Source organism: Bubalus bubalis, chromosome 4, assembly GCF_019923935.1.
Source record: "Bubalus bubalis isolate 160015118507 breed Murrah chromosome 4, NDDB_SH_1, whole genome shotgun sequence".
Lineage (NCBI taxonomy): Eukaryota > Metazoa > Chordata > Mammalia > Artiodactyla > Bovidae > Bubalus > Bubalus bubalis.
In genome coordinates this window covers 26,467,029-26,493,079 of record NC_059160.1, presented here as the reverse complement: position 1 = coordinate 26,493,079, position 26,051 = coordinate 26,467,029, and the positions used below count along the sequence as shown (strand labels likewise).

The 26,051-nt window shown below is 39.7% G+C and overlaps 1 long non-coding RNA gene across 2 annotated transcripts in view; it reads right to left on the bottom strand.

Moving 5' to 3' along the window:
- The window catches only part of LOC123333207, a 61,634-nt gene extending 36,118 nt beyond the window's left edge, over positions 1 to 25,516 (bottom strand). Inside the window, exons 1-2 of one of the 2 annotated variants that reach the window (XR_006550403.2) lie at positions 25,460 to 25,515; positions 6,385 to 6,472 (exon numbers count right to left, since the gene is read on the bottom strand). This is a non-coding gene — a long non-coding RNA (uncharacterized LOC123333207). Of the gene's footprint in view, positions 1 to 6,242; positions 6,473 to 25,459 lie in introns of those variants that run through there. The other variant, XR_006550404.1, reaches the window with a different exon arrangement.
- Between the last annotated feature and the right edge of the window lie 535 nt (positions 25,517 to 26,051).

Genomic DNA, 26,051 nt, shown 5'->3' with positions numbered 1-26,051 from the left:
CCCATGGACAGAGGAGCCTGGCGGGCTACAGTTCATGGAGTTGCAAAGAAGCACACAGGACTGAGCAACTAATACTAACCTCATCAGGCCATATGCTTATTCTAGCAACTCTGCCATACCCAAAACATCTTGAGATCTCCTCCCCTGTAATTGTGTCCATGATCAGTTCCAGGAAGAAATTTAAATAATACAGAGATTTACCTGAAGAGTAAGTTTCCAGTCTTCATTATTCACCTACATTATTGGAATGTCAACTAATATATTTGAGCTTATTCCAAAAATCAAATACATCCTCAAAAAAAAAAAGATATTGTCTCTCTTTTAAGATATTGAAATAACATGTAAAATGGAACTATGGGTCTTTTTTGTAAATACAGTCATGAAATATTTTTTAATTACCAGAAAGCATTACCAAAACTAATATGAAACAATGCCAAACAAGACGTTATGATAATACGTGGTGAGTCCATTGTGGGCAGTAACAGGCAAGAACACTCTGTGGAGGAGGTGGAATTTAACTGAGGTCTTGGGTGACAGATAGAGGTGAATAAGTATGTAACACTTCAGAGTAATAATGCTGCAGATACGATGGCCAAAAAGTTTGTTTGGATTTTTCTGAAGATGGTATAGAAAAACCAGAATGAGCTTTCTGGCCAACTCAATTATAAGAAACTTCCTGATTTTACTAATGAGGAAAATGAGAACCAAAGAGATATGGTTCTTCGGGTGCGATGGGGAGGGAGATGGGAGGGAGGTTCAAAAGGGAGAGGATATATGAATCATGTTGAGGTCTGACAGAAAACAACAAAATTCTGTAAAGCAATTATCCTTCAATTAAAAAATAAATAAATTAAAAAAAAAGAGAGATATGGTTCTTTATGACTTCTTCATGGAAATCCAACTAGTTAGAGAGCTGGAGATAGTTTTACTAATGGATGGTCTCGGGCTCTTTTCATGATAATAGGAATAGCATCTCTGTGTTTAATCAAATCCATAAATGGTTTGGCATGTGGAATAGGATTTTTTCTTTCCTGCATTAATAAACTAATCAATTGTTTTAAAGTTAAATTCAAATCTTGCAGTATATTCTGTTAATGTTTTAAAATTTTGTTTTCCAGTTTAAAATACATTACATGCCTTTCAAGCTAGAAAAGACCCGTTCACATTTTATTAATTTCTAGATTATTATGAGTACACTCATGAAGATTGGTAGAATGACTAATGTGATACAAGATTGCAACAGTGGGAAATATTCAGTGTGTATAGATAAGGTGTTGGGAATACAGCTGATTATCTTTAAAAAGTGGGTGGAAAAAAGGTTACAAGAGGCCAAATTTCTCTAGGTGGAAAATATTTTTCTTATAGCCATCAGCACACTTACAAAATCCACATCTGACTGGAAAGATAGAGTTGAAACTCTGAAAGCTGCTGTGATTACTATAAAGAAGCCCCAGTGTTGAACTAGACAGAGCATTTCACAGGAAAAATAATTTCCTCTGCCCGTGTTATGAAGGGGTTAATTATGAGACCTGAGATAAGGTGTTGGCACATCTAGGTACTTCATCAAGCCATGGAGTCAGGAAACAAGGGAGAATAGATGAAGGTGCTGAGGATAATAATCATGGCAAGTAATGATTTCCCTAGAGGTGAACTGATCTATGGCCACAAGCAAAGAAAAAAAGGCTAGAAAGTACCAGAACATTACCTTGGAGTACTTAACAGACTCCAAAGCAGTAACCCTGTGTCAAAAAAAGGCCCATCAGCCTGCTCATTTTAAGTAAAAGAGTTATGCCAGAGTACAAGAGGGGAATGCAAAATTCACACATGAAATTAAACAGCTGAAAGGTATGATTTAACAATGCTCAAAACTCAATAAGCCAAAGATAAACAGCAAATTAGATGACTCAATGTCAGGAGGAAAAAACATCTTCCATCGATCCCATCGTCAAAAATTAATCTGCCTGAGAATGCCTTCTGCTCCAATCCCCGAGCTGATGAAGAGTGGAGAAATAGAGTAAAACCTATGTACGAACGCTTCACCTTCAGGCTAGACCCTGATTACAATCTCCTGTGAGACATTTCAGCATGAAGCGCCTCTCATGTTGGGACTACAAAATTAAATTGCGATCAATACTTTACAAAAATAATTGGGGAAAAATGTTCAGAAGTCGGAGCTGCACTGTGTGGCCACAAACATATGAAAGTTATTTTTTTCCCCTACCTTTCTGGGGGTTATTCTTCAGGATAGATCAGTTCAAAGGTGTCTCTTGACAATAGTGTTCTTGGAATGGTTTCGCTCACCTTGTTAGGGAATTTTAAAAGCAGAGGAGCGTTTACCGCTTACCAAGAGTGGGAGCTTATTGCTGTATTCTGCTTTCTTTTCTTTGGAGTGCTAATCTCAGCCCATAAATTCTTCTCTTCTCTCCCTTTGATGTTGACTTAAATTCCTTTGCAAATTAATTCTCATCATTAAACAGAAATGATGAAAAATGTTAGATTCCAGTGAAATTTAAAAAAAACAAAATGCAAGAAAAGATAGGGTCGATTTTGAAAAATTTGCTTAAGATTGGGTGGTGAACCCTTCACTACGTTTAAATATTGAACTCTGTCGTTAAATTTATGGTAAAAATGTATTGAATCAAACCTTTTCTTGCCTTGAGCAATGCTTTGCATTCAGCTTTTCCTCCTTGTTTCCCTCTGAATGAGTCCTTATTTTCAACAAAGATTTATTCTTTAATCCATAAAAAGAGGGGGAAGTGGAAAATGTAAATGCCTATGTTAAATTCTTGCTTTTCCAATAAGTGGTCATTTTGAGTTTTATTTGACAGTGAATTCAAAATATTGTACTTTTTTCATTGCTTTCTTGGAATCTACATAGGCTTTCCTGGGTTTTTATTTGTGGTACGACCCTCTGACAAAACAGACTGCTAATTTTCCTCATGTGAATCATGTGTTATAACCTGAGTCACAGAAACAGAGGGAAAAAAGCACAGTACAAGCCACACTAAGGTAGGTGGTATATGGCTAGCTCAGGGGGAATACCGAACAGGAGTAATCAACGGCTTCCTGTCATCCTGAAGTTGAGGGTGGGGTGTATTGAGTGGAATCCTAGAAGGCATCTGGACTGGGGGAAGGAATTAAAAGTGCTCTTATTTAGTGTGAAAATGACAACACCTTGGACTAGATTGCAAACACTTGAGAAGATGTGAATACCATTTAAAGTGGCCTTCACCAAGAAATGGCAGCACCCCCAAGAACAGGGGACAAGGGCAGATTTTATTGGGCAATCCCAAATGAAACAAACTGTTTCTCCTGATTTTTTAAAATTAATTTATTTTTTACTGAAGGGTAATGGCTTTACAGAATTTTGCTGTTTTCTGTCAAACCTCAACATGTATCAGCCATAGGTATACATATATCCCCTCCCTTTTGAACCTCCCTCCATCTCCCTCCCCATCCCACTCCTCTAGGTTGATATAGAGCCCCTGTTTGAGTTTCCTGAGCCATGCAGCAAATTCCTGTTGCTATCTATTTTACATATGGTACTGTAAGTTTCCATGTTACTCTTTCCATACATCTTACCTTCTCCTCCCCTTTCCCTATGTCCATAAGTCTATTCTCTATGTCTGTTTCTCCACTGTTGCCCTGTAAATAAATTCTTCAGTACCATTTTTAACTATGATAAATTTCAAATTGGTTGCCTTCCACCCCTCTTCATGCTTCTGAACAATCTTTTCACACTGTTATTCTGATCATAAAGGTAGAATGCAGCATGATTTTAACAGTCACTGGAGGTGAACCTAACCGAGATGAGGGGGAAAATATATAGCAGGGTCAGGTGAGAGAGAAAGGAGAGACATTGAACCTTCTCTTGGACAACCTGTGGCCCAAACTACTGTGTCCTCCACACACCACACTCACACAAAATACAGTTTCTGCTCACTCAGGAATATACTTTCTAGAACATGCTTCACAACTGCAACTGCCTAACAGGGATTCAACGCCTCAAATCCCAGGTCAGACATTGCTCTTCTAGAAAAATCTCCCTGAATTTCCCCAGCCCCATAATTAGGCATTCTGACCCTGTGTATGTATTTATTATGGCATTTCTATATTAAAATTAGTTTTTCTTCCCTACTAGATGGCTTCCTTTGTAGCTCATCTGGTAAAGAATCTGCCTGCAAAGCAGGAGACCCCAGTTCAATTCCTGGGTTGGGAAGATCCCCTGGAGGAGGGCTTAGCAACCCACTCCAGTATTCTTGGCTGGAGAATCCCCATGGACAGAAGAGCCTGGAGGGCTACAGTCCATGGAGTCACAAAGAGTCGGACACGACTGAGCAACTAAGCACAGCACAGCACAGATGGTGATATTTCTAATGGACTGGTTTGCCTTTTATTCATCTTCACACACTCAGACATCTTTTCCAAAGTAAATAACTCAATTTCTTTTTAACATTTTTTCACTGATTTAATTTTCCAACTTTTGACTAGCTGTATGTCACATAGGGCTTACTGGTTGGAGGTTTGGATGCCTCATCTCTAGAGTGAACAGGTTGGACTAAATAAAATGTCTTTAAGTTCCCTTCTGGGTCTAACATTTCAGGCAATAAAAATGATTTCATATTTTGCTAAAGAGCTAATCACAGTGCCTGCTCCAGCCATACCCAGTTCTACATGGTATAAAGTAAAACTCTTTAAAAAATTATTGTTCTTGCTTGTTTGTGTTGTATATGATACCACCTCACCCTTGGCTTTAGCAATGGTCCCTCACCAGAGACATCACATATTAAGTTATACCACACAAACTTGCTGGTATTTGCTTATTTTGAAATATGCAAGTGTTAATTTTAGATGGATCAAATTAATACCTGACTATTCAGAGGATGATGGCATGGCTTGCTAAGAAAGCTTGAGTAAGATCAATCTGAGTCCCTCTGCAGAAATGAATAGTGAAACAAACCAAGAAACAGGCAGCTAGCAGGACGTGGAAGCTGCAATATAAGACTGAAGAAGTAGGAAGCAAAAGATAGGTCATAATGGGAAGCGTGTCCTTCAGAGACAGAGTCATGGTAACCTGAAATTGTAAGAAAATAGAGTCCGTTTGTTAGCAGAAAGCATGATAAGGAAAAGAGATACACAACAGAGAGACTAAGTAGCATAAGAAGAATGCAATGGAGAGCAACTGGACCATGCAAATACCACAGCTCTTTAGTATATACGGATTTCCCTGGTGGCTCAGAGGGTAAAGAATCTGACTGCAATGTGGGAGACCTCAGTTTGATTCCTGGGTCTGGAAGATCCCCTGAAGAGGGGAATGGCAATGCACTTAAGTATTCTGTCTGGACAGAGGATCCTGGCAGGCTACAGTCCATGGGGTCACAAAGAGTCAGACATGACTTCAGTGACTAACACACACACACGTATATATACATGAATGCCAGCTACCATAGTCCCAGTGCCACCTTGGATCCACTGCCAGTTCAAATGGTCCTCAACTGTGATGTGGTTTATGTACTTTTCCTCTCTCAAGATACCCATCTTCCCATTATCCATCATAACTTGATGTTTTTAGAAGCAACCACTATAATTTGAAAGCAGATAAATAAAACAAATATTAAAACACAGTACCATTCAAGGCTTTAAAGCCTTTTTTTTTTTACAAAATTTTTTTATATATATAAAAGCTTTTTTAAAGGCTCGCTTCTTGGAAGGAAAGCTATAATAATCCTAGACAGCGTATTAAAAAGCACAGACATCACTTTGTGGACAAAGGGCCGTATAGTCAAAGCTACGGTTTTTTCAGTAGTCATGCATGGATGTGAAAGCTGGACCATAAAGAAGGCTGAGTGCCAAAGAATTGATGCTTTTGAATTGTGGTGCTGAAAAAGACTCTTCAGAGTCCCTTGGACAGCAAAGGGATCAAACCAGTCAACCCTGAAATCAACCCTGAATATCCATTGGAAGGACTGATGCTGAGGCTGAAGTTCCAATACTTTGGTCACCTGATGCAAAGAGCACACTCATTGGAAAAGACCTTGATGCTGGGAAAGATTGAGGGCAGAAGGAGAAGGGAGGGAGATAGGATGGGATGATTGGATGGCATCACCGACTCAGTGGACATGAGTTTGTGCAAACTCCTGGAGATAGTGATGGACAGGGAGGCCTGGTATGCTGCAGTCCACAGGGTTGCAAAGAGTAGGACACGACTTTGCAACTAAGCAACAAATAATGGTGGCTACAAGTTCAACAAGAGTCTGTCAAGTGCCTGGCACTTTATGTATACATCCCTAAAGGAAGCTCTGGGAGGTAAGTATTACTAGTTCCACTTTACAGATGAGGAAATTGGAGCTCAGGAAGAATGAAAGGACTTGTTCAAAGGCATACCTAGTAGATGATAGAGCTGAATTCAAACCCAGCTCCTTTGTTGCAGAGTCTGAACTCTTCCCACTATGGCACACTGCCTTTTCAATCCCTGAAATACAAAGTGGTATTAGAATTAGAAAAGATTATTCCAAGTCTCTTTGTGTAAGTCATATACAAGTTATCCACCCAACTAGAAACATATGTGAAAGATTTTTTAGTATAACCTTAGTTCTGGCCTGATCAGCAGAGCTATTTTGATTTATATATTTCCTAATAAATCAAATGTTTGCAACAGCCTCAGGCCTCCAGGTAGGAAATTCACCTTCTGTAGTGTTCGTTGTCTACTAAGCTTGGATTAATGCTCTGGAGAGAAGTACAACCTAAAGTAGTTTATTTTGTTCTAAAAAATCAGAACCATTTGTGAATCACATGGGAATGTCACCAGCTGATCAAAATAAACCAGTGAATTTTATACAGGATACTTACACTGATTTAATTAAATGGACATGAGTTTGAGGAAACTCTAGGAGATAGTGAAGGACAGGGAAGGCTGGCATGCAGCAGTCCATGGGGTCGCAAAGAGCTGGACGTGACTTAGTGACTGAACAATGACAACAACAACTTATACTGATTAGATAATGGCCAGAGTATACTCTGGTGGCTCAGATGGTCAAGAATCCGCCTGCAGTGTGGGAAACCTGGCCTCAACCCCTGGGTCAGAAAGATACCTTGGAGAAGGGAATGGCAACCCACTCCAGTATTCTTGTCTGGAGAATCCCCATGGACAGAGGAGCCTGGCAGGCTACAGTGCATGGGGTCATAAAGAGTTAGACATGACTGAGTAACTAAGCAAAGCACATACGTATAAAAATGTTATATTCATTAAAATCAAAATTATGTATGTATAGGATATGGCAACAAGCATGACAGAAAAGATCCTGCTCTCATGGAATATGTTTTAATGAAGGAAATAGATTTTTTCAAAAAGGAAAACAAATAAATGTAATCATTTTGGATAATATTAGCTTTCATAAATAAAATGTTTCAAAAATAAATAAGCTAAGTAGTGCCACCGAACTGTAGAGTTAAGTGTTGTTAAGTTAGTACTTTTATATTATGTGACTTTTACCACAATAAAAAAATTTTAAAGCTCTAGTAAAATATTAATGGTAGGGTCTCATGGTGGACATTCAGAAGCTTACTATAAATTTTGTTTAATTTTTCTGTATCTTTTACAAAAAAATTTGAAAAAAAATGAGCTAAAGTAGAGAGAAAAGACTATATCAAATAGCAGTGTCATAGAAACCTTCTCATTATATTTGAGTTAAGGCCTGAATAATGAGCAGAAGGAAGCCACATAAATGCTACGGGAGAAAGATTCTCAGGCAAAGAGAATAGTAAGTGTAAAGGCTCCCAGGGAGAGGCAACCTTGACATGTTATCAGAACAGAAAGAAGAGCTGTGTGGCTTGAGTGATATAAGTGAACGGAAGAGTCAGAGAAGATGAGATTGCAGGCAAATGAGGTAGAAACTCATAGGGCACATAAGAAGTTTGGATTTTACTCTAAGTGAAAATGTGGAAATGCTGAAAACTTTTAAGCATAGGAATGACCTGAGGGCACATCAATGCAAGATGATCACCATAGGAAGACTATCTGAATTTACTTATATTATTCTATGTTGAAGATCTCAATATAGCATCTGACACTTCAGTCAATGTATCACTGCCCCGTGTATGGTCCTGAGACTCATAGGACAAAACTTGCCTTTTTTCTATCACATCAATGAAAATATATCTCTTAGGATTAAACACACCCTAATAAAGGAGATCAGTCCTGGGTGTTCATTGGAAGGACTGATGCTGAGGCTGAAACTCCAATACTTTGGCCACCTCATGCAAAGAGTTGACTCATTGGAAAAGACCCTGATCCTGGGAGGGATTGAGGGCAGGAGGAGAAGAGGACAACAGAGGATGAGATGGCTGGATGGCATCACCAACTCAATGGACATGAGTTTGGTTAAACTCCGGGAGTTGGTGATGGACAGGGAGGCCTGGCATGCTGCGATTCATGGGGTCGCAAAGAGTCAGACATGACTGAGCAACTGAACTGAACTGAACTGAATCAAGGACTTAAGGATCTATATACAAAACCAGAATGTCTATATTCAGTAAGACCCTTATATACAAATGAGGTTCTTTAAGTCTAATTTGTTTTTAAGTCCAACAAAGTTAGTTTAGGTACCCAACTAACACAAGCAGCTATATAGTACTGTACTGTAATAGGTTTATAATACTTTTCAAGCAATACATACATAAAAAACAAACACAAAAAGTATATATTTTAAATCCTACAGTACAGTACCTTGAAAAGTACAGTAGTAGAGCACAACAGCTGATATACAGGGACCGGCACTCATGTTCACAGTTTTGACATTTCCCAACTTGAAGGTTCGTATGTAGGAGACTTATTGTACTAATCTGTAATAAGTTATCAGAGTCCAGGAAACTCAATGTCCTTTGGCTACAACCCCCAACACTTCTCTCCACTTTGCTAAAGAATCTGGAATAGTACAAGTCCACTGACTAAAACCGTATCTCCTCAGGAAAGTGCTCAGATGAGCACACAAGTCAAAGGGGCTTATGACACTCTCCCATGACCATGTGCTCACAATTAGCAACCCATCTTCTAAGGGAAATAGTCTTTGTCTGGCTCTCATATATTTGATCAGATGATCAAGAAGTTTGCTAACTTGGGAGCCATTTTGCTTCTTATCCCATGACTTTGAATATCTATCCTTGGGGTACATATTGATCTTTCAGTGTAAATCCAACTTTATTCACATCTAGATTCTTTGGGGTTCATCCCAAGGGAGACAGCCAAAATTGATAGCAAATGGAACAAGGAGAATATGGAGGTAAGTCAAATAATCAATAAAAGGGGTGTAGGGACTTCCCTGCTGGTCCAGTGGTTAAAACTCCCCACTCCCAGTGCAGGGGACAAGGGTTCGATCCCTGGTCAAGGAACTAAGATCCCACATGCTGCACAGTACAGCCAAAATTAAATAAACAAACAAAAAGTTTAAAAAATGACTCACTCCCTGACTTCCTGACTCCCAAAGAGTAGGCATATTCACTAATGGAAGTTATGGCATCTTTAGAAGTGATTGGCAACTTGACTTTCATCCCCTTAGGAATCTATTCTTGCAGACTTTGACTCTCTCAGCCTTGCCTCAGTGATATTGATTGATATTGATCACAGTCAAAAGGCTTGGCCCCAACCCATTCCAGACCTTCAAGGGCAAATCCACTCAAGGAAACCATTCTTGGCCTGCTTTCTTCCTCACTGTGATTTCTGTCTGCATGAAACCCCTGTGAATCCATCCTATTGCCTCTATCATGTTCCAGATTTATTCTGACCTCAAACTTTATGACGGGAACTCCTAGGATTTCAGATTGGGAACCATGTGAATCCCCTCACCCAGATTTACAGATGCAGAACCAGAGCCTGAAAGGTTAAACAGCTTGCCAAACTTAAGATTCAGTTCATGGCACAGACAGAACCAACACTCAGGTCTCCTGATATCAAGTTGAATATCCTTGGTGGCTCAGATGTAAAGAATCTGCCTGCAATGCTGGTGATCCAGGTTTGATCTCTGGGTCAGGAAGATCCCCTGGAGAAGGAAATGGCAACCCACTCCAGTATTCTTGTCTGGAGAATTCCATAGACAGAGGAGCCTGGTGAGCTACAGTCCATGGGGCCCAAAGAGTTGCACAAAACTGATCAACTAACACACACACACACACACACACACACATCTTTTCCATAAAACTTTATAAATGTTACCAGCTCACTCAGGGCTATGCTAGGTGCCTGTATCATCAATTTAACTTGAGGGTTTATGGCTGATAATAACTTGGTATGTTTTTTCTCTTAGGTAACAGTTTTACTTAATGAAAAGACTAATTCAGGGAACATGATAGGTTAAAGGGACAGTAGTTTGAGACAAGATATACTAGATATTTCAGATTCTTCTGTGTGAAAGGCTGTGACCTATAGCCTGGGCTGAAGAGCCAGCCCAGTGAACCCCATAAACCAGAACTGATTGAATCAGTGCGGACTACTGCCACTCAAGTGGGTCAGAAACTAATAATAAAGCCTGGCATTTAAAACAAAATGAGCAATTAAAATTCTTCTTTTTAGAAATTTGTATTGAGAAGTACAGAGAGAACCAGAGGGAGCAATAAGGGCTAAAACTACAAATAAGTAAGGAGAGTTCCTCAAGTTGATGAAAAAGTGAAGTTACAAGGGAGATGAGTATGGTGAGTAACTATGAGTAAGATGCAGAAGTAGAAATTATCAGTAGGCAAAGGACATAAGTATATATATTTATATATACATACACACATGAAAGAATCACCTGTTTGATAATTACTCAGAGAGTCACAAATATGCAGAATCTTAATCATTGCTCCCTGGGAAGAAGAGTAGATGAGTCATAAACACTTGTCCTGAGGATGCTGGAGACAGTTATGCATACATCTGGTTATTTAACTCTATTTCTCTCTGAGTTCTGGCTGTCAGGCCATATGACTGAGTGGCTATTCCTGGATTCTCATGAAATTATTTCCAAGTATATAATTTTAATGTTGTAATACATAAATAACTCAGAAGAATGTCTATTCTTTCTATGAACAGCGTGTAACTAAAATTTAAGGGAATGAGTCCACCTCAGTGCTGTATGCACATCGCCCTCACTAGAAAGTGCTGTTTTATTCATGTAATAGATGAACTATTTCAGGAAATCCAGTGATGTTGGACATGGTCTCTGTCTACCTCATACCATATCAAGGGATTAGACTTGAATGGACTTTGAGTTTTGCCTTGTTATATTATACAAAGAGTTCATATTCTCTGGTGGCTCAGATGGTAAAGAATCCACCTGTAATGTAGGACACTCAGTTTCGATCCCTGGATCAGGAAGATCCCCTGGCAAAGGAAATAGCAACCCACTCCAGCATTCTTGCCTGGAAAATCCCATGGACAGAGAAGCCTGGTGGGCTACAGTCCATGGAGTAAAAGATCAGAAGATAATTTGAAATAATCAACATTTTACAGCTTAAAGATGATTTGACATTGTTTAACGGTGGCAAGAATACACAGAAGAACTGTACAAAAAAGATCTTCACAACCCAGATAATCACAAGGGTGTGATCACTCACCTAGAGCCAGACATCCTGGAATGTGAAGTCAAGTGGGCCTTAGAAAGCATCACTACGAATAAAGCTAGTGGAGGTGATGGAATTCCAGTGGAGCTATTTCAAATCCTGAAAGATGATGCTGTGAAAGTGCTGCACTCAATATGCCAGCAAATTTGGAAAACTCAGCAGTGGCCACAGGACTGGAAAAGGTCAGTTTTCATTCCAATCCCAAAGAAAGGCAATGCCAAAGAATGCTCAAACTACCACACAATTGCACTCATCTCACATGCTAGTAAAGTAATGCTCAAAATTCTCCAAGCCAGGCTTCAGCAATACGTGAACTGTGAACTTCCAGATGTTCAAGTTGGTTTTAGAAAAGGCAGAGGAATCAGGGACCAAATTGCCAACATCCTTTGGGTCCTTGAAAAAGCAAGAAAGTTCCAGGAAAACATCTATTTCTGCTTTATTGACTATGCCAAAGCCTTTGACTGTGTGAATCACAATAAACTGTGGAAAATTCTGAGAGATGGGAATACCAGACTACTTGATCTGCCTCTTGAAAACCTATATGCAGGTCAGGAAGCAACAGTTAGAACTGGACATGGAACAACAGACTGGTTCCAAATAGGAAAAGGAGTAAGTAAAGGCTGCATATTGTCACCCTGCTTATTTAACTTATATGCAGAGTACATCATGAGAAATCCTGGGCTGGTAGAAGCACAAGCTGGAAACAAGATTGCTGGGAGAAATACCAATCACCTCAGATATGCAGATGACACCACTCTTATGGCAGAAAGTGAAGAGGAACTAAAAAGCCTCTTGAAGAAAGTGAAAGAGGAGAGTGAAAAGTTGGCTTAAAGCTCAACATTCAGAAAATGAAGATCATGGCATCTGGTCCCATCGCTTCATGGGAAATAGATGGGGAAACAGTGAAACAGTGTCAGACTTTGTTTATCGGGGCTTCAAAATCACTGCAGATGGTGATTGCAGCCATGAGATTAAAAGACCCCTACTCCTTGGAAGGAAAGTTCTGACCAACCTAGATAGCATATTCAAAAGCAGAGACATTACTTTGCCAACAAAGGTATGTCTAGTCAAGGCTATGGTTTTTCCAATGGTCATTATGGGTGTGAGAGTTGGACTGTGAAGAAAGCTGAGCACAGAAGAATTGATGCTTTTGAACTGTGGTGTTGGAGAAGACTCTTGAGAGTCCCTTGGACTGCAAGGAGATCCAACCAGTGCATCCTAAAGGAGATCAGTCCTGGGTGTTCATTGGAAGGACTGATGCTAAAGCTGAAACTCTGATACTTTGGCCACCTCATGCAAAGAGTTGACTCACTGGAAAAGACCCTGATACTGGGAGGGATTGGGGGCAGGAGGAGAAGGGGATGACAGAGGATGAGTTGACTGGATGGCATCACGGAATTGATGGACATGAGTTTGGGTAAACTCCGGGAGTTGGTGATGGACAGGGAGGCCTGGCGTGCTGGGATCATGGGGTCACAAAGAGTCGGACATGACTGAGCGACTGAACTGAACTGAACTGTTCAAAGGTATCCCAGTGAATCAAAAATTCAACAGGTAAAGTACCATTAGTACTAAATGACTAATTGCTGCCTTTTCCAACTCAGCAACCTGTTGCGATTTAAAATTTTTGAAGTTCAAGCCGTAGATTTTTTATGAAATACACCTATTCTTGTCCAGAAATGAGATTATTCTATGAAAATATGTTTATTGAAATTTCTTACTGCTACAAAGTTCAGATTTATCACAACCCCCACCCATCACCCATGTCCACAACCTTCACTGTGTATGTTCTTGGTGTGTACTTCCATGCATACGGTCCAGAGGCAGAGGATAGAAGTAGTTAGAGGGGAAAAAGGAGAACTAGTCATGACTTTAGCTGTACGCTGATAAAGTTGTAGATTATTCTGTCTTTTTTAAAAAATAAACTTTGACCAGAAACCATGACAGTTCTTGAAATCCAAGTAGCTTTAATTGTTTCTAAATAAAAATTCAGAATGACATAAATACTGAATGGCTCCTGGGCTATGTGTCACTGCAGGTTAAATACATTTTGCCCTGGAGGCTGTAGTTCATAGGGACTGAAATTGGTGATCCCAGCTAGTCCAGAGTGGATATTAACATACATCACCTGTCTCCAAATGTGACCCTATTTCACTATCAGTGTCTGTCCGCAGGAAATTGTTGCTAGTGAGAGAAAAAAGGGTGGAGGAGAGATGTGAGGGCCCTGTAGTTGTGGGAAGGGCACACTAACAAGACTGAAAAACTGGAAGCTTCCCCTGATCTACTCTTTGCACTCTCTCTCTTTTTTAAGAATAGGAATAAGAAATAGCATCTCCTTTCTTAGCCTAAAGGGAGCATAAAGAACAACCTCCTCTAGGAATGCTAGGACATTTCCATTTTTCTCTCTAGTATTCTGATATTTTGTTCCTAGAGAGGGAGGAAAATTGCCTGTAGGATTTTTTTTTAAAGTTTATAAAATCAGCATTTACCCATTATTGCCAAATTTAGCTCCTTGAAAACTGAGAGAAAAGAAAAAAAAAAAAATTGGCATAGGTATCTGAAAGAAGACTAGGTAGAGAACAGTCTAATCCTTTAGGAGCCAAACAAAATCTATGTTTCTGTACTATTAAGTATAGTATAAAAAGGCAAAGTCATGGGCATTAGCCCCACCGGGGCCAGTTAGCTGGACTCACGTTCAAGGCCACAGAATATATATCTAACTTTGCTGCTGGCAGTTAATTATATCAATGACCATCAGGAGGAATAGAAGAGTGTCTTCTAGCGCCTATTTTAACTTTGTGTAACTCTTTCAGCTTGGCTGGTATCATTGTCAAAAAATAAAAATAAATTGGAAGTAATTTTAAAATCATATCAATATTAAATGTAGACATATTTATGAGCTGCTATACAGACACAGCTTTTGTAAAATACAACCAGGTGTCTCTTTTGTAGATGAGATTTTGGTATTTTATTTATCCAAAACTAAAATCAAATAGTCTGCTTCAGTCTCATGGTTCATACTGTGGTTTTCCTCATTGTAGCATTCTCCACAACAGGAATAACAGAAAGCTTATAAATGTCATATTAAATAATCATGAGAATTTTTAAAAGTCCTGACAATTGTTTTTGCTTCTCCTTTCTATATTATATTATGGGTAAATATTCATTTTTAACTTTTCTTGAATAAAACCTTCATTTTTAGAACAGGAAGAAATACTGAAGCTTTGGCATATTTTCATTGTTTTTACATAATAAGATATAAAATGATTTTACAGTGTTATAAAAGCACTAGAATTTCAGGGTTAAGCAAAAATATCTTAAAAATATTATAAGAGAAACACTGTGCTATTCACAAGGGAATGTTTAATATACGTTTTTAAAATACACATATTGGAAATGGAAAACCAAGATTTGCATACTGATAAAGTGATGGGTGGTGATACCAACTGTTGAATCAACTGAGTAAAGATAAACATGACACAATATTGCAATGTGTTCAAACATAGTCTGTTTCATCTGTATTTTTGAACAAATTTTAAAACAGTTTGCTAATTACTATTTGGTGAAACTGTCTTGACAATAGACTCTTAAAGGTTGTAAGAAAAAGGTATTTCCTTCTGTCCTTCCTTCCTTCCTTTTTCCCTCCCTCCCTCCCTCATCCCATTTTTTCCCTCTCTTTTCCTCCTTCTCTCCTTCCTTTCTTCAGTGTTTAAATATGGTTGGATCCCATGTTGTATCTGCAGACTAAAGCAGAAAATTCTAGAAGACTGAGAGAAGTCTGCTGAAAATTAACAGAGTCTGCTGACTGCTCTGGAAGTCAGCAAGAAGCCAGGAGTATTCAAGTTTCTTTAAGGTTCATGAGAGAAAATAAAACTAACATTTATTGAGGACGTACCATGTGTCCACACTGTTCTAAGCTCTTTACATAGATTATCCTATTTAAGTTTCATAAAACTTCACTTTCTATTCTTGAGGAAATTGAGGCTCCAGAGAAGCATAATAACTAGTTCAGAAGTTTAGACAGATAATTTATTATAGAGTCAAAATTCATTTCTTTATACTTCTCCTTTGTGAGCAGGTTTGACACAAAATTCTGAATCATTCCTACCTAAGCGTTTCCAAGTTGAGAATTCTGGAGACAGGGTGTATAGTTTAAAGCAGTGACTTTTATCTTTGTTCCCATAAAGTGTATTTCAGGCATGAAAGAAACAGTCAGCACAATTGACTGGAGAAGATAATGTGATCAGGTAAGCAGATGTGTAATGGGAACACACCCAGACATGAATGTATATATCAGTTCAGTTCAGTTGTGTCTGACTCTTTGAGACCCCATGGACTGCAGCACGCCAGGCTTCCCTGTCCATCACTAACTCCGAGAGCTTAACCAAACTCATGTCCATCAAGTCTGTAATGCCAACCAACCATCTAGTCCTCTGTCGTCCCCTTCTCCTCCCACCTTCAATCTTCCCCAGCATCAGGGTGTTTTCAAATGAGTCAGTTCTTCATATCAGGGAGCCAAAGTATTGAAGTTTCAGCTTCAGCATCAGTCTTTCCAATGAATAATCAGGACTAATTTCCTTTAGGATGGACTGGTTGGATCTCTTTGCTGTCCAAGGGACTCTAGAGAGTCTTCTCCAACACTGCAGATCAAAAGCATCAATTCTTCAGCACTCAGCTTTCTTTATAGTCCAACTCTCTCATCCACATATAACTACTGGAAAAACCATAGCTTTGACTAGATGAACCTTTGTTGGGAAAGTAATGTCTCAGCTTTTTAATATGCTGTCTAGGTTTGTCATAGCTTTTCTTCCAAGGAGCAAGCATCTTTTAATTTCATGGCTGCAGTCACCATCTGCAATGATTTTGGAGTCCCCAAAAGTAAAGTCTCTCACTGTTTCCACTGTTTCCCCATCTTTTGTCATAAAGTGATGGAAACAGATGCCATGACTTAGTTTTCTGAATGTTGAGTTTTAAGCCAACTTTTTCACTCTCCTCTTTCACTTTCACAAAGAGGCTCTTTAGTTTCTCTTCACTTTCTTCTGTAAGAGTGGTGTCATCTGCATATCTGAGGTTATTAATATTTCTCCTGGCACTCTTGATTCCAACTTGTGCTTCATCCAGTCCAGCATTTCTCATGATGTACTCTGCATATAAGTTAAATGAACAGGGTGAGAATATACAGCCTTGATGTACTCCTTTCCCGATTTGGAACCAGTCTGTTGTTCCATGTCCAGTTCTAACTGTTGCTTCTTGACCTGCATACAGATTTCTCAAGAGGCAGGTCAGGTGGTCTGATATTCCCATCTCTTGAAGAATTTTCCACAGTTTGTTGTGATCCACACAGTCAAAGGTTTTGGCGTAGTCAATAAAGCAGAAGTAGATGTTTTACTGGAACTCTTGCTTTTACAATGATCCAGTGGATGTTGGCAATTTGATCTCTGGTTTCTCTGTCTCTTCTAAATCCAGCTTGAACATCTGGAAGTTCACGGTTCACGTATTGCTGAAGGCTGGCTTGGAGAATTTTGAGCATTACTTTACTAACATGTGATGCTGCTGCTGCTGCTAAGTTGCTTCAGTCGTGTCCAACTCTGTGCGACCCCATAGATGGCAGGCCACCAGGCTACCCTGTCCCTGGGATTCTCCAGGCAAGAATACTGGAGTGGGTTGCCATTTCCTTCTCCAGTGCATGAAAGTGAAAAGTGAAAAGTGAAAGTGAAGTCGCTCAGTCGTGTCCAACTGGTGTGTGAGATGAGTGCAATTGTGTGGTAGTTTGAATATTCTTTGACATTGCCTTTCTTAGGGATTGGAATGAAAATTGACCTTTTTCAGGCCTGTGGCCACTGCTGAGTTTTCCAAATTTGCTGGCATATTGAGTGCAGCACTTTCATAGCATCATCTTCTGGGATTTGAAATAGCTCAACTGGAATTCCATCACCTCCACTAGCTTTGTTCGCAGTGATGCTTCCTAAGGCCCACTTGACTTCGAATTCCAGGATGTCTGGCTCTAGGTGAGTGATCATACCATCATGGTTATCTGGGTCGTGAAGATCTTTTTTGTATAGTTCTTCTGTGTATTCTTGCCACCTCTTCTTAATATCTTCTGCTTCTGTTTGGTCCATACCATTTCTGTCCTTTATTGAGCCCATCTTTGCATGAAATGTTCCCTTGGTATCTCTAATTTTCTCGAAGAATCTCTAGTCTTTCCCATTTTATTATTGTTTCCCATTCTATTGTATGTATGTGTGTGTATATATATCTATTGTATGTATGTGTGTGTGTGTGTGTATATATATATATATATTTAAGAGTCAGTATGTAATGTCCCCCATCTGTCTGGTTTACTCACCCTGGAGATTCATAGATCTTGACAATGGTTGTCAGTTGGGGTCCAGCCAGCTTATACATCTAACTCAAACAGTACCTAATGGGGCTCTTTAGCTCTGCAATTGTGAATGACTTGCTTTTCTGGTAGCTCAGATGGTAAAGACTCTGCACACAATCCAACCCAATCCAACCTGGGTTGGATCCTGGGTTGGGAAGATCCCCTGGAGAAAAGAATGACTACTCACTCTGGTATTCTCGCCTGGAGAATTCCATGGGCAGAGGAACCTGGTGGGCTGCAATCAATGGGGTTGCAAAAAGTTGGACACTTTTAGTAACTAACACCCAAAGTTACACTATGAAACAAACTATAAAATTTCCCAAACTCTTCTTGTGGCTGAACATCTGAGACTATGTTAGTTTTAATGTTCAGAAGCAAGAAATCCAAGATTGATGGTCACATGATAAGAGAGGTAAGAAGAGGAAGGATGCATAAAAGAAAGACAAAAAGGAGAAAGAAATAGAGCAATGTAAAAAAAAATATGGTGATCCCCTAGAATTCCATTCCTTGTACATTCATAGCACTTCTTTCCTTCCTTTGGAAGTGGGAAGAAGGGTTACAATAATTAATTAAGTTATATTTCATGATTAATTCTGTCTTAAAGCAATGAATAAAACTGGCAATATTATGTTTTTTTAAACAATCATCAGAAAGGGTTAATCGACATTTTCTCTGAAAGGAACAATGATGTTTAAGCCAAATGGTTTTTAAAAAGCAGACAACAAAAATAGCTTCAATAATTCATATTAATTTAAGTCCTATGGTTAATGAGGCAAATGGAGTGCTCTCAGAGGGGAATAAAAGCATAGAGCAGCAGCATCAAGAATCTTCAAACCACTATTGGCAAAAGATACTGTAAGTCCAAAATACCCCCTAATCACCTACTATTCATTCTTTACACTCGGGAAAAACTTAATATCATTCTAATTTTGCAGATGTAGCTAAAACAGTGCCTATACAATTATAATACAAACAAGCAACTGATTTTATTTTTTGTTGTTATGGTTCTTAGCCTTCATGTTGTTAGCCTTCTTAGCCATCCAATTTGTCTGAAATGTACACTATATTAAACTTCTACTCATTTGATCAGGCACAGAAATGGTGACACTATGATCAGCTTATACAGTCCAACAGTTAAATTGTTGTCAGGCTAAAGATATATCAAAGTTGAAACCAAATCAGGGATTGGATTACCAAATAGAGTGATGAATAATCAGTCTGAATTGTTTAGAAAGATGATTGATTCTTCAGAGATCAACCTCTTAAAGTCTAAATACATGCTCATTTTACTAACATTAATTAGACAATGGCTATGTAGCATATTGGAGAAGGCAATGGCAACCCATTCTAGTACTCTTGCCTGGAAAATCCCATGGGAGGAGCCTGGTAGGCTGCAGTTCATGGGGTAGCTAAGATTTGGACACGACTGAGCGGCTTCACTTTGACTTTTCACTTTCATGCACTGGAGAAGGAAATGGCAACCCACTTCAGTGTTCTTGCATGGAGAATCCCAGGGATGGGGGAGCCTGGTGGGCTGCCGTCTATGGGGTCGCACAGAGTTGGACACGACTGAAGCGACTTAGCAGCAGCAGCAGCATGTAACATGTGTTAAATACTATCCCAGGCACTAGGTATAGGAAAAAGAATACAACTTTCCTTTTGGTTTCTAAAATTCGCCATCACTATTCCCTTGGATTTAATACAATAACGCAATCTACTCTAGTAGCACCATACTTTGCTGAAAGAAGCAGGAGAAAAAGGAGAGTTTAGCTTCTTAAGGAGAAGTTTTTTTTTTGAGTTGAGTTTTAATGAGTGAGGAAGAAGGAAGGTAAGAGTGCATTCATTCACTCTTTCACCAGGTATGTACTGAGGATCCACTGAGTACCAAGAATTTCATGGTATATTAAGACTGTAATGATGATCAAGGTATGTCATCTGCCCTTAGGTTGATTATAGTCTGGTGTGGACTCCAAGTATGTAAAGACCTCACTTTGCTCCAAACACACACACACACACACACACACACACACACACACACAGAAAAACCCCATAGACTGTGCCCACCAGGCTCCTCTATCTATGGGGATTCTCCAGGCAAGAATACCAAAGTGGGTTACCATGTCTTCCTCCAGGGGAATCTTCCTAAGCCAGGGATCAAACCCAGGTCTCCCACATTGAAGGCAGATTCTTTACAGTCTGAGCCACCAGGGAAGCCCAAGAATACTGAAGGGAGTACCCTATCCCTTCTCCAGGGGATCTTCTCGACCTAGGAATTGAACTGGGGTCTCCTGCATTATAGGCAGATTCTTTACCAGCTGAGCTACCAGGGAAGCCCCAAGTTAATTAATTCAAGGAACGGTAAATAACTTGATGTGGCTAGAGCACAGGGTACAGGGGGAAATGTGAATACCTAATCCTGTCCTCTCTTCTCTTTTCCTACAGCTCACTGTCGCCGCTCCTGCCCTTGCTGCTTCATTCTGGGGCTGATTATTTTCCATCACACTATTTTGTCACTTTATCCTAATAGGCCTTTTTACCTGCAATTTCACTGACTTCCAAACACCACCATATAATTCTACTTCAAAAACTCTCATTGTTTCAGGACAAGTTCAGTTCAGTTCAGTCACTCAGTCATGTCCGACTCTTTGCAACCCCATGAATCGCAGCATGCCAGGCCTCCCTGTCCATCACCAACTCCCGGAGTTCACTCAGACTCACGTCCATCGAGTCAGTGATGCCATCCAGCCATCTCATCCTCTGTCGTCCCCTTCTCCTCCTGCCCCCAATCCCTCCCGGCATCACAGTCTTTTCCAATGAGTCAACTCTTCACATGAGGTGGCCAAAGTACTGGAGTTTCAGCTTTAGCATCATTCCTTCCAAATAACACCTAGGGCTGATCTCCTTTAGAATGGACTGGTTGGATCTCCTTGCAGTCCAAGGGACTCTCAAGGGTTTTCTCCAACACCACGTTCAAAAGCATCAATTCTTTGGTGCTCAGCTTTCTTCACAGTCCAACTCTCACATCCATCCATATATGACCAGTGGAAAAACCATAGCCTTGACTAGACATACCTTTGTTGGCAAAGTAATGTCTCTGCTTTTGAATATGCTATCTAGGTTGGTCATAACTTTCCTTCCAAGGAGTAAGCGTCTTTTAATTTCATGGCTGCAATCACCATCTGCAGTGATTTTAGAGCCCCCAAAAATAAAGTCTGACACTGTTTCCACTGTTTCCCCAACAAACGCCTCCATAAAACAGTCAGAGCCTTTCACAAACTAGCCCCACTTATTTACCCAGGCCTCCCTCCCCACCCCCAATGCGTTTCTTTGCATCTGCTGCCTTTTCTCTACCAACTGCACTGGCCCAGTGATATCTTCCTCCTTAAATCTCCAAGCTTTTGTATACTCAGTTTCCTGTATTTGGACTGCTCTTACTTCTTTCTGCATCTAGGGAAGCCTCCTCATCTTTGAGGACTCTCTCCTGTAGGATGCTTCTCTGACTCTCCCAGCCCACATAGGTGCCCCTCCTAATGTTGTTGTTGTTTGGTCACTAAGTCATGTCCAACATTTCTTCAATACCATGGACTATAGCCCACCAGACTCCTCTGTCATGGGACTTCTTAGGCAAGAATACTAGAGTGGATCGCCATTTCCTTCTCCAAGGGATCTTTCTGACCCAGGAATCAAACCCACATCTCCTGCATTGGCAGGCAGATTCTTTACCACTGAGCCACCAGTAAAGTCCACCTCTTCTATGGACTCCCATAAGTCTACAGCTGCTATACGGAAGTCCATGTTGTATCATTTTCACTGTTGTGTTTACTTCATTGGGTCTGAAGCCCCTGAAACATAAGAACCATATTTTTGGTTTCAGCACCATCAACATCTTGTACCATGTCTGATAGTAGTAAACTCTTCAAATATTTTTGTTTAGTGAATGAATTGTTGATTCAAGTGTTTGATTCAAGTATTTTAGATGATGTGCTAACATTTTATCCTCTACATCATTGGTCAATAAATTAAAAAGTAGCTATTTTTCTTAAAGGGTCAGAGAGTAAATATTTCAAGCTTGGTTTCTGTTACAACTATTCAACTTGGTCTTAGTGGCACAAAAAAAGCCATAGACAACATGTAAATGAAGGGACACATATGTGTTCCAATAAAATTTTGTTTAGAGAAGTAAACGACCAGCCTGGAGGCTGTCGCTTAATAACCTTTCTCTATACCATAAGTCACAGACATATCCTGTAGATCAGATCTACTGCAAAAACACATTGTTGTTGTTGTTATTGTTGTTGTTGAGAGACAGTTCTCCATGGCGTTCACGTATCTCTGTATGTCACACAAGCAGAGGCACTGTCATGCTGTTTCCCCTAGCTTTACAAGGATATTTGTATAGTGAACAGAGCTGGAAGCTAGAGCCAGTGTTTCCTTCTAGGGTAGAGGACAGACAAGCAAAGTGCCCAGTATAAAATATTCAGGTTCAAGTCCAGGGTTTCTCTCCTTTAACACAACCTACTATGTGTGCAGGTTTCTCATGACCCTCTTCATGTCACCTTTTGGCAATTGGGCTCCAGGAACCAGGAGAGATGTTGACACTTGCTGTTTCTATGACTATGAGTAACAAAGTCTTTAATTTCTCCTGCATTCCACCAGCATCTATGAAACTATAGCAGGCTAAAATGTAGGACAATAGAGCATCTGATCCCTCATAGTTCTTGACAGTTTTTCCTAAATCTTCCTTTAAATAAGTACAGCCAATTATTTAAATTTGAGGGATTTTACTTTAAACAAATTCCAATTTTTGTTTTCTCTTGGTAAATTTGGTGATATTGGACCTGCGATTCCCCATGACAACAAATGGCGAGAGCTGAGGGACAGCTGTCTCCATGGTGGCCATGCATCTCAGCTGTTTCCTGATCCAAGTTGCTTCACTGATTTATATTCCTTTTCTGGCTCCTATGGGTCTTTGATTTTGTGACCTCTGCTCAAGGCAATAAGGTGCCATCAAATGTGTTTATTTGAGCATGGAATTGGATCAGGGCTTTAAAAAGATGACTCTGATTACAATATGTAAATGAATTATAGAAGGAAATCTAGAATGAAATGTGGGAGGAAAAGGTGATATTCCAGAAAAACATACGAAGAATGAAATGACAAGTATAGTAGATAAAAAGGAAGTGTTTCCAAGGAATTATCAGGACTTGGTGCCATCTTGGTATGGCTTGTGTGGTGAAGGAAACCATTGTGAATTATGCTTGTGATCCATTGGATAGTAGTGATGCCCTTAATTGAAAGTGCAGTTGGGAGGAATTTGATATAGCTTTGATGGAGAAAGGAATTCAAGGAAATGCTAAGGATCTGAAGGACCAAACTTAAGGAATCTAAAGAAGATTTACCTATAGATATTAATAAGCAGTTGAGTCCATCACCCTGGAGAAGATGGGCAGATTGCCTATGGGTGAAACTCAGGGGGACAGTGAAGCCTGAGAAAATAAATGTAAATATAAAACTTGGTATCTCTGGTGACTCATGGTAAAGAATCTGTCTGCAATGCAGGAGAACTGGGTTCAATCCCTGGGTTGGGAAGATCCCCTGGAGAAGGAAAGGAAAATTCACTTCAGTATTCTTGCCTGGAAAATCCCAAGGGTAGAGGAGCCTGGTGGGCTACAGTCCATGGGGTCACAAAGAGTTGCACACGACTGAGAGACTAACACACATACACACACACATACCTATTGCCTAGGTGTTGATGCCTTTCATTAGACTTGAAGGGACCACTGATAACTCTCTAGCTAAGATTCGCTGGAGCTAAAGACTTGGGACTCATCTAGAAAATGGCTGAAATTACCCTCTGGAGTGTGTGTATGGTAAGAAGAGAAGAGAAGAGGGCTAAGAAAAAGTCATTGGAGAAACAAACACAAAATATTTTAAGGAGACAAAAACAGGAAAGTTTCAAAAAAAAAAAAAGTCAATACTTCAGAATGTCAGGTAGAGTAAGGCCTGAAAAAAAGGCCATTAAATCTGGTGACTGGTAATCTAAGCAGATCTTGAAGCCAGACTTCAATGGGATTTTTTAAAACAGGAAGATTAGGAAGTGGGGGCAGCATGAGTGAGCTATTTTTATGGGTTGTCTGAGTCTGAGGATTAAGTTGAAAGATTGGATTTTAAGAAAACTTGGGAGAGTTATTCAGGATAAGACACTCGAATATGTTTGAAATTGAAAAGTAGATACCAGAGAAAGAAAGTAATTAAAGATATTAAAATAAGGGCAAAAATTATTACGTGTGAATACTCAGAGCATCTTTAAATTCCTATTTCTCCCCACCTCTCCAGGCCCATTCCTCATCTCCACTCTAGCTTTATCAGCCATCTTGGGGGCATTGCTGTAGAGAAGAATCAGGTAAGACATTGAATTTGCATCAGAAAGGGTAAGAAAACAAAAAGAAAGGGTAGAAATTTACTGGAGAGAGAGAACACAGACCAAGTTTGAAGGAAAGAGAAACGCTGAAACAGAAAAATGCCCTACCATAGGCAATTTATGGCTGGGAATTGAAAGTCTGGAGGTAGAGAGAAAGAAGAATCAAAGTAGCAAGTGAGAAAGTGGTAGAACAAGAATAATGGTAAATGGATTTAAAGAGTGGAACTGTGGATTTTGTTTTATTTTATTTTATTTCTTTATTTATTTGGCCACGCCATGCAGCATGTGGGATCTCAGTTTCCCAGCCACAGATTGAACCTGTTTCCCCCTGTAATGGAAAAAAAAGGAGTCTTAACCACTAGACTGCCAGGGACAGCCCTGGAATTTTAAATAAGATTTCATGATTTTTGTGAAGTGAAAGGAAAGATCTGGATTTCTTTTCACTCCCTTTGTTACTAGATTGTATTTCTTTGAGTATCATGTCATAATTAGATTGGACTCCTTGGGGCTGCAGTATTTATTTGGGTTACACACAAAAAAGGCAGAGATTATTTAATAATACAGCTCTGAGTAGGACCAGAAATTTCTCTTCCAGAAGGTACTTCATACATTCAACACTTCAAATCCAAGCCATAGTATAGCAGCAGAGTTTAGACTGACAAGATGCACAATTCTGAAGTCAAAGATAGAAAGGAGACACAAGTGTTGAAAAGAAAATTTACATGTTCTTTATCTCTTATTCTAAAAGCCAGGAGAATTGAAGGAAAAGAAAGATTGCAGAAAGACTGTCTTCTATGAATCACCACCTCTGGCTCCTTCCACCCTAAGCTCAGGGAAAGAGAACAAAGATTGGAAATGGGGATGTGGGTTAGGGGATGGAAGCAGAGCATCCTTGAGTGAAGCAAAGCTAGCCATGAGGAGAAAAATAGGAAAAAAACCATTTGGCCAACTGTTCTTTTCTCTTTTCCTTCCCTTGAAACCAATCACATCGACACTCCTGTCCAACCCAAACTATTTTAGGGATTGATAAGGACAGAAGAAAAGTTTAGAGACAGGATAAAACTCACCTCAATGCAGGAGATGGCAGGGTCTGGAAGATTCCCCACATGGCAACCCACTCCAGTATTCTTGCCTGGAGAATCCCATGGACAGAGGAGCCTGGCAGGCTACAGTCCATGCGGTCTCAAAGAGTTGGACATGACTGAAGCGATTTAACACATACACAAGGAGAAAAGAAAAGAAAAGGAAGAGAGAGGATCAAACCTGAGGGGTTAAAACTCTCATTTAACGTCTCCTTCCATTTTCTTCTTCATTTCTACTTGGTACCATCCATGTCAATCTCATCCTGGAGCCCCCATCTAACACGATTCTATTTGACTTGTGTCTATGTCTGCTCCTTAATGCCATACTACTCCACCTCAAGATCCTAGAGCTGGAACCAGTGGCTTGAGAAATTCCATTTTCCTCTGGCCATCTTGTAGGAAGGACTCTATAATCTAGGACTAGATTGCAACAGGCAAGACATGCTTCTGACACTTGAAACTTAAAGTGCAGAATTCCTGTTCCCTTAGTCACATGGTTTTTGCCCTAGATTCTTTCCAATTCAGACAATACCTCCTGTAATATATGTGGAAGAGGGATAACCAAGAAAAGAGGGTG